This window comes from Ovis aries, chromosome 1 (genome assembly GCF_016772045.2).
Source record: "Ovis aries strain OAR_USU_Benz2616 breed Rambouillet chromosome 1, ARS-UI_Ramb_v3.0, whole genome shotgun sequence".
Lineage (NCBI taxonomy): Eukaryota > Metazoa > Chordata > Mammalia > Artiodactyla > Bovidae > Ovis > Ovis aries.
This window is the reverse complement of record NC_056054.1, coordinates 200,320,995-200,331,048: the sequence shown is the minus strand read 5'-3', so window position 1 is coordinate 200,331,048 and position 10,054 is coordinate 200,320,995.

The following is a 10,054-nucleotide window of genomic DNA, read 5'->3' as shown; positions in this document are numbered from 1 at the left end:
TACACTCACACATGTATTTTTAGAAAAGAAATTATGCCTTACATATTGATCTGCTTTTTAGTTTAAAAATATGTTGTAAAAAAATCTCCAACTCCATATCTCACAAGCAGTCTAGTCCTTAGACTAGACAGACGAAAAGTTTTCAACTATTTTCCGATTAATAGACATAGATGATGCTTTAACATGTTTGCTTTTACAAATAACGCTACCTTGAGCATCCTTGCATGTGAATCCTGACGTGCCCTTGCTATGATCTCTATAGGATGGATTCCTGGAGGTTGGGTTGTTAAATCGAAGACTATGCACATTTAAAACCTTCCTAGGAATTACCTCATTCCCTTTGAAAAGAGTTATACTATGAATGGTTTACACTCCTATGGACAGTTGAATGGGGCTGCTTCTTTCACACTTGCTCTCCAGTACTAGAACTGCCTCCTCCTTTGCCAGATGAGGAAATGGCTTAGAGAGAATCAGCAGTTCTAATAACACACACCTAGGTACTGCCAAACCCACTCCAGTGTTCTTGCCTGGAGAATCCCAGGGACGAGGCGAGCCTGGTGGGCTGTTGTCTATAGGGTCGCACAGAGTCGGACACGACTGAAGCGACTTAGCAGCAGCAGGTACTGGCAATGCTGGCAACCAAGATGTCTGATCTGTTGTCACTATACAATGATATAATGCACACAGAGTATTAAGGAGAAAGCCTTGTGTAGTGTAAATGCTCAATAAATGCTGGTCATAGCTATGATTTAAGCATACTGCCACATTAGGAGTCCTTCAGAAGCTTTAACAGCTGGTTCAGCCCGGGCTTCCCGGTGGCTCAGGTGGTAAAGAATCTGCCTGCAATGCGGGAGACATGAGTTGAATCACTGGGTTGGGAAGATCCCCTAGAGGAAGAAAAAGTAACCCACTCTGGTATTCTTTTGTTTTTTAATTGAAGGATAATTGCTTTACAAAATTTTGCCTGTTTTCTGTCAAACCTCAACATGAATCAGCCATAGGTATACATATATCCCCTCCCTTTTGAACCTCCCTCCCATCTCCCTCCCCACCCGACCCCTGCAGGTTGATACAGAGGCCGTGTTTGAGTTTCCTGAGCCATACAGCAAATTCCCATTGGCTATCTATTTTACATGTGGTAATGTAAGTTTACATGTGGTAATGTAAGTTTCCATGTTACTCTCCTCATACACCTTACCCTCTCCTCCCCTCTCCCCATGTCCGTAAGTCTATTCTCTATGTCTGTTTCTCCATTGCTGCCCTGTAAATAAATTCTTCAGTACCATTCTTCTAGATTCTGTATATATCTGTTAGAATATGATATTTACCTTTCTCTCTCTGACTTACTTCACTCTGTATAATAGGCTCTAGGTCCATCCACCTCATTAGAACTGATTCAAATGTGTTTCTTTTAATGGCTGAGCAATAATCCATTGTATATATGTACCACAACTTCTTTATCCATTCATCTGTCGATGGATATCTAGGTTGCTTCCATGTTCTAACTATTGTAAATAGCGCTGCAATGAACAATGGGATACATGTGTTTTTTTCAATTTTGTTTTCCTCAGGGTATATGCCTAGGAGTGGTATTACTGGGTCATACAGTGGTTTTATTCCTAGTTTTTTCAGGAATCTCCAGACCATCTTCCACAGTGGCTGTATCAATTTACATTCCCACCAACAGTGCAAGAGTGTTCCTTTTTCTCCGCACCATCTCCAGCATTTATTGTTTATAGACTTTTTGATGATGGCTGTTCTGACTGGTGTGTATTCTTACCTGGGAAATCCCATGGACAGAGGAGGCTGGCAGGCTACAGTCTACTGAGTCACAAGAGAGTGGGACATGACTGAGTGGCTGAACAACAACAGTCTGGAAGTTGGATTGGAGAGGAGACAGGACAGAAGCATGGAGGCTCAAGTGGCTCCTCCCAGACTGGGCGGAATGCCCTTCTCCTGTTCTCCGAGCACTTCTTCACAACATCCCATTTAATTAATTGGTTCTTTGTCCCCCACAGTACTGTTCTAGGAGGACCAGCAAGTGAGAAGGTGCATTCTCTAACCTCGGAGACTAATGGCCTATGGGCTAGGATGCTGTCATTATCCTCAAATACCCCAAAGAAATTTGGAGTGATAAACTTCTGAATTTGAGATTCTCTCACTCTGTTAGTTGTTCAATGCTGAAAGTTACCTAAGAGAATGTGCTTTTACATCATAAATTATTGTGTGACTTTTGTCTGTGTGAGTTTCCTCTCTTCAATTGGGATATAAACTCTTTAAAGTAGGAATTGTATCTTGAACTTATTATCTTCTCTTCCACCTCGCCAGCTAGTGTGCTGAGGAGCAGACAGGAGGCACTAAGTACATTCAAATTGGGGGACAGTAAGGAACACGGTTTTGGGTTTTGGAGAAGGGGTAGGAAACTAGTCCCTCTGTTTTAGTCATGCCACATAGATGTTGATTGACTAAACTGCCAAGTGGCTGTCTATGCAAAAGTCAATTTCATCTTTGCAAAGTAGTGAACATACTTTCAGAACTACCCTCAGAATGATGCTAGCCAGTCTTCTGCACGTATTCACCAAGGCATGTCCCACATTTTTAGTTGCAAGTTGTGCACTTGTGTCGGCCAGAGAGGAATGTCTGGGGAAACAGGATTGTAGAAGGTAACAGCCACTGGAAGAATTTGGCCCCAAAGTCGAGGACTCCTCAATCAATATGCATGACTTTCAGAATTCCTATTTTAATCAGTGAAACGGAAATGAAATTCCAATGTAGCTTTTAGTTAAAAAAAAAAAAAACAAATTGCAAGTGGTATATGATATTCATGCATACCATTTCCTCTGAGATTCTTTTTAAGAATTGAAGAAAATAACCATATAACATACTGGAAAGAACACTAGCCTAGGCATCCAGAGATTTAATTTCATGCCCTAAATTTATCACCTAGTAGCTCTGTGATCAAAAGCAGTCAGTTCCCTCATCTTACCTCATTTCACTCATATATAGAATGAGTGGGTTGATGACATGTAAGCTCCCCTTCAGCCACAATAATAAATGAGTCCCTAATTCCCTGATTAGCATTGAAGATCAGTCCATCCATCCATCCATCCATTCTTTCCACAAATATTTGTTGAATTCCTACTTGTGCTTTGTCCATAGGATTTGAGTCCTTGATAGGCTGATGGCCATCATCATCCTTCCAAGCACTCGCATCCAACATCTTGAGTAAATTCTGGCCCCTCCTCCTCTCTCACCCTGTTCACCTTCAACCAGTCCCTGATGTTTGTTCTTTCTCAGTGTCTAACTCCAGGCCATGTTATCCCTTCCCTGTATGCTTTACTCTTCTCTCTGCCTCACTAGCTCTCACTTGAATTGTTGCAGAAACTTTCTAAGTGGTCTCCCAGCCTTAATACCCTTCCTTCTCAATCCACTGTGTGCTGTGCCTAGAGTTATCTCCAGTCTTTGATTTTAATCAGTGTTTTAAGAAGATTCGTTGTGTGTAGTTTCTGTGCCTGAAAGCTTCAAGAATTCACAATCCAGAAAGGCAGAGAAAATTAAAGCATTAAGTACAGCCTGATGTGGAACTGTGGTGGTGCAGGGTCTAACCTGGCTCATGCTGTATTTCTTCATCTCCTCTCACGAAACCTTCCTCTTCAGTTGTTCCCTTATCCACGCATCTCACAAGCAGTTATTTTCATGCCTCTAGCATCTCACTTATCACATCCTTTTACTGTTTATTCTCCATTTGTCTCTCTCCTTGACCAGACTGTGAGCTCCTTGATAGGAATCTATTCAACTTAAGCCAGAGTTCCAAGTCATAAAGCTTCAGTGGCTTCTTTTTGCTCTTGTGTGAAAGTCCAACCCTTCATACTGAGCATTTAAAGCCATTAAGAGACTTCCCTGGTGGTCCCATGGTTAAGAATCCACCTTCTTATGCAGAGGACATAGATACCTAGTTTGGGAGAATTCCCACATGCCTTGGGGCAACTAAGCCTGAGTGCCCTAGAGTCTGTGCTCTGCAATAAGAGAAGCCCTTGCGCTTCAGTGAAGACCCAATTAAGCCGTTTGTTTTTTTTTTTAAGCCTTTAAGACTTTGGGTTTAACTATGTTTCCAACTAAGTCTGTTAATCAGCCCATATCCAATCCCACTTCAATCCCAAACCCTCTTCTTTCCAAGAACTTTTGCAGAGAATCTGATCCACTTGTTCAGAATTAATTTTCGCTTGTTCCCAAATACGTCTTATAGCAAATGTCCTAACACACCTACGTCTCTGTTCTACAGAGACTCTGTAAGCTTTTTGTCCGCTTTTCTTATGATGAGCTCTCGTGGGGGAGTGTCCGTGTCCTTTGTCTTCTTGGTCCCTTCATAGCACAGAGCCTGCCTAGTGCCTGTTTCTTGGTCTGACTGTGTGCTGAGCAGTTGCCACCTGCCAGGTGCAACTGTTACAAGCTCTGTGATATTTTCTCCTTACAGCAGACCAGGAAACTAAGCTCACAAAGAGGCTAAGTAAACTGCTCAAGGCAACAACAGGTACATGATACAATTCAAATTTGAACACAGGTGCCACTTAACAACCAGGCTCCACTGCTTGCCTACAAAGGGACACGATAAATGTGAAATAGTTTTGTAGCCACTTGGAGAAGTTGAAGATATACTCAACCAGCATTTCCTGGTCAGCTAGGGAGATTTCTAATGGTTTTTTTTTTTTTTTGAATGAGTTGGCTCCGATTTTGCTCTTACAGACTAAGTAGGAATTTGACAAAGAGAAAAAGGTAGAAGTGTTCTTGTAAGAGAATAAAATGTAAGCTAAGACCCTGATACAGTGGATAAAGGGTGTTTGGCAGGAGAAGAGCAGAGCTATTTACTGATTCACTTCCCACTCAGACAGTAAGCAGTTGAGGGAAGGAAATGTCTCTGTCTGGCTCGGGGCTGTTTGTCTGTTGCCCACAGCAGAGTCTAATATAGATCACATGTTGGATAAATATTTGGGATGAATGAACCTACTCAATAAATACGATCTAAGTGTTTTTGTGTGTGTGTTCATGTAATTTTAAACTCACTCTGAACCTAGGAGTGTTGATTGCCTTTACTGAGGCTTTAAAAGCCCAAACCCAGACTTTCAGTCCCTGAAAGTGAAACCTGCATCCCTAGAAAGTTTCACTGACCAACCCAGTTTCACTAACTGACTGAGTAAAAAACAAACATTAAACCAACAGAACAAGCTATGAAAAATCAAATAAGAAAAAAATCTTTCAGTTCCAAGAAACTTAGGTATTTTCAGTAATGCGCCTCCTGCAAGGAAGCCTGAGGGCTTAGATGGTGTCAGTTTCATTTCCAGTAGAGAGTTTTGATCTTCTGTCTCCTTAGGAGAGATGGAAAGAATTGCCCAGCCCCCCAACCCTGCCCAGCAGCTGTACCAGGGCCTCGGGTACAGGGCCTTGGGCCTCTGGAAACACGCAGAGAACCGACACACAGAGAACCGAGGCAGAATCAAAGAAGTTCTCATACTGCATTAGGTTGCTTCTCGTCTCCTTGTTCTGTGTTAGAATAAGCTATAAGCATGTCTGTGTCAGGGAGCGTATTCAGATCACAACATTTGTTGAATCAGTGAGTCAGAAAATGTCTCAAAGCAGAGCTGGTGAGCGGGGAATTTAGCATGAGAAGTAGAAAATGCATTCAACTCAGGTCAGGAGGACTGGGCTGTTCCTTCTCCAACACATATGAGCTTGTGATCCTGAGCACTCACCTCTTTTCTCTGGGCTTATTTTCCCCTTTCATTTTTGACAGATCCTCATTAGGGTAGGAGAGGAAAAGTCTGTGAAAACAGCTATGGAGTTTTTTCTTTTTTTAAAGGAGACATACATGAAAACCCTGTGCATGGGATCTGGGAACTGGAGGGTTTTCCTTTTACTCTGACTTAGGACTTCCCAACCTTAGCACAGTTAACATTGAGGCCAGACAACTGTTTGCTGTAAAGGGCTGTTCTTTCCATTGTAGGACGCCTTTCAACATCTCTGATCTCTACCCGCTAGATGCCAGTAGCATCCTCTTCCCTCTCCCCAGTTGTAACAACCCAACCAGACATTGCCAATTGTTCCCTGGGGGCAAAATTACCCCTAGTTGAGAACCACAGGCCATGAGTTGCATTCCCAACTGAAAATAAAAGATTCCTTAGATTAGTGTAGCTGAGGATGGACTTGGGAGGGTGCGGAAACCAGGCACAGCCTCTCTTCACGCCTAAGGATCTGGAAATGGGGCTTCCCACAAAGCTCAGGAAAGGTAGAAGTGCATGGAGTCTGGAGGCAGGAAATTAGCATTTGAGCCCTACATTATCACTGACTGGCTTTTTGACGTTCACGTCGCTGACCTTTCTGAGCCTGAGTCCCTGTGAATCCAACGGAAATGGTACCTCGTCTCCATGCATCTCCCTTCCATTTTCCCAGCCTCCATGCACACCACCAAAACATTGGCAGAAGGACCAAAAGTTATGTATGTGAAAGACACTGTGAGCTAAAATGTCAAATATTTGTTATCACTCTAAAGGCTCATGTTTGGGGAGAATTCCCTGGTGGTCCAGTGGTTAAGACTCTGCCCATTCAATGCAGGGGGCATGGGTTCAATCCCTGGTTGGCAAACTAGGATCCAACATACCAAGCAGTGCAGCCAAAGAAAAAGGTTTGATTTTTCTAAGAGAGCACAGAAAAGGGACGTTATTACGGAATGATTTTCCTATCAAAAGCGGTAATGGTGCCATTGCAGGTGGCACCACAGCCATATGAGAACGAATAATAGAGAACACCTAAAGAATACTGCCCAGCACCACTTTTAAGACTGGATTTCCACTGGGCTTGAGTTTGTTAGCATTTGTCCAGTAAAAATGAAAAGCCTCCTCCAAGAAGGTGTCGTGGTGTTTGTCAGGCAAAGGCAAGGAGGAGCAGATAGTTGTTCACATCCCTGGAAGTAACTTGGTGCTGGGTTGACTCTTCAATGGGGCTCTCAATCTGGAAGAGGCCTCAGGGACTCCTGTCTTTGACGACAGAAAACCTTAGGACTAAGAAATTCTTCTGATGGTTGCTGGTTCCTCCCAGTAGGAGTGAAGGGGCTCTGGTCACAGTCAGGCCTAGAATGGGTGACCCTTCCAACACCTCAGGCCCAAAGCCAAATCAGGCCAGGCCCAGGGCAACTCTCCAGGAAGATCAGTTAGCTCAGAAAGAATCTAGAGTTTCAAAGCAGAAACCTCTCTGGTCCAAGGGACAGGTTCAAGTGAGAAGGGGTAGTGTAACACGCACTTGTGAATTCTTTGGCGCATGGACTGCCCTTTCATCTTTTGGGGGTGGTATAGAATAGTGGCTCAGGGCCTTGCTTCTGAGCCACAAGTGTGTATCCGGGCTCTGCTTCTTATCAGCTGTGTGGCCCTGGACCTGCAGTGTGTGCTTTGTGAATATCAGCTGTGCTGTTCGACGTGCGACTTGATGCTCACAGCAACCTCTGAGGTCAGTGGTGTGATCATCTTCACTTTGCAGAAGTGGAGTCTAAAGTTCAGACAAGCGCGTCCCTCACAGCACCCCCACATATCTGTGCCCTCCTCTTCCTCTGAAGCCTCTCTTTCCTCTGCCTCCGCTATCTAAATGCCATCTGTCCCCCAAGCCTGCTCACATGCTAGCTCTTCTGTGCGCTCTGCCTCCGGGGTTAATCTCAGCTTCCTCCAAGCTCCATAGTATTTTGCTGGTATCTCTGTTACACTAAGACACTCACTTGGGCCTTGGTAGGCAAGGAAAAGGATCAAGATAAGGATATGACACATGGCAGACTGTGATAAAGCCTGGAGAGAAAAGCTCAGATGAAGAAACCCAGGAGGATCAAAGGAAAGAAGGTTTCCTCCCTGAAGCATACCTTCCCGCTTCTCCTATCTGCCAGTTGCAATACATCACAGTACCTTTTAAAGCCCTCATCACTTTCTAGTCCTAATGGAAGCTGACTCCCTATATGGTCTCTCGCTTCTGCTACGTAGTATCTTAGAGGGTGGAATGGATTCACCTCCACATCCCTCACAGCACATGGCTCGAGGTTGCAAGCACTTGAAAATGCACACAGCTCTGAACTGAGAAAAGCTTGCTGACAGTGGGTGATGGTGCTGGATTGACAGTGGAGATGATAGTGATAAGAGGAAGGTTAACTGAACCGAAACCCAGCCGTCACGAAGGGTGATGTACGCACAACGTTTCACTATGACTGAGTGAACAACAGGAGATCCACAAATCAGACTTAGAAACACAGCCCACTCGTTGGCAAACTGAGAAGAAACTGGAAAATGGAAAAGGCATTTGGGCGGGGACTATCTTATCAGCTTCGGTCTGATCTATAGATTAAGGTAGCCGTGGCCTATGGAAATGTTGCTTCCTCCGATTGTTTCAAAAATGTAACTTTCACAATCATTTCAAAAACTCTATTTATTATGATTGTTCATTGAGGAAGATACAGAAAATATTCAAAGGTAGGTATAAGAAAAGCAATCTCATCATGGCAAGTGGGGTACTATTAAATTTCACTATAGTTCTCTTGTTCTACCTGTTTGACTTAATGAAGATGATATTGATTCTGTAGCTTACAAAGTATTCTGAGTTTATTTTTAGAATAAATAACACGCATAACATACACAATTTAAAAGGCACAAAAGGGGCGGGGAGAAGACTGTCTCTCTCTTGCTCCTGTTTCTCATCATCCAAATTTCTCCCAAGTCTCCTACATCTCCTTTGAAATGAGTCTGATGCTTATGTGTGGTCAGTCACTAAGTCGTGTCTGTCTTTTTGCGACCCCATAGACTGTAGCCTGCAAGGCTCCTCTGTCCATGGGATTCTCCAGGCAAGAATACTGGAGTGGGTAGCCATCTCCTCCTCCAGGGGATCTTCCCAACCTAAGGCTAGAACGTACGTCTCCTGTGTCTCCTGCATTGTAGGCAGATTCTTTACCCACTGAGCCATCGGGGAAGCCCTGATGCTTATATCTGTCCATTTTTAATCCTTAAAAAGTCCCTTAGTCCTTCAGGGTTCTTAAGAACCAAAAACTATCTATCAGATCAAAGCATGTCACTAATGTAATGTAATCTGTGCTGAGAAAGATGCAATTATACCACCTGGATGCCAGTAACATAATCAGAATTGCATTCTGCATCTCTTCCTAAAGATCATTCTTAACCCACAAAGACAGTTGGAGGTTCTCAAACATGATACGCTCCCTTAAAAACAGCTCTTTGCTCCAAAGATTTATCTGAATCTTCACAAAGCTCAGAACTTGAAATCAGAGTCTCTGTGTGTCTGGATTGCAGTGACTAAGACATTAACCCCAGGCCCACGTCCTAGGCCCCTCCTACTCCCAGGCTCAGACCTGGCAGGGCCATCCTCATGGTGTTCTGCCCCCCTGTGCTTGCTGGGCTGGGAGGTGGAGGAAGAGTGGGTGGGGGAATTCCAGCTCCAAAGAAGCGGTTTTTTAAAAGTCATTTCCATAAGATCTAGCTCAAAATAGAGAAAGCCATTCTATACTTACCCAAATTCTGTCCTCTTCAAACTCGCCTCCCTGCCCTAAACACAATGAAGTGGTGGAGGGGCCCAGGATTCTTTCCTGGAGATCTGGTGCCACATGCTGCCCCATGGGCTTATGTGGTCACAAATCCTCCCACTCCGAGTGTGTGCCGGCCACCATAGCTTGCAGATTTTCTCCTCTGTAGGCAGTTTTCAGAGTTTTTCAGGAATCGGCTGCGATTTTGAAGTTCCTTTGCCAGTACAGTGAATTTCCCTCCTCGCCTCTGAGGATCCATCTGATAAAGATACAGAGGCATCTTGAATTCACAACAAACCTCCCCCCCCACCCCACCCCACCCCACCCCAGCAGCCCCTGTCTGAACAACACAGCGTCTGGCAGCAGGAGGCGTTTGATTACATTTGGCTGGAGTGCCCGCATCAACTGCAGTTGTCCCCGAATTGGAACTGATGGGCCTCATGTGCTTCAGCCAACAGTTTGCCTTCACCCACTTACTCTCTGAAATGAACCTTCCTC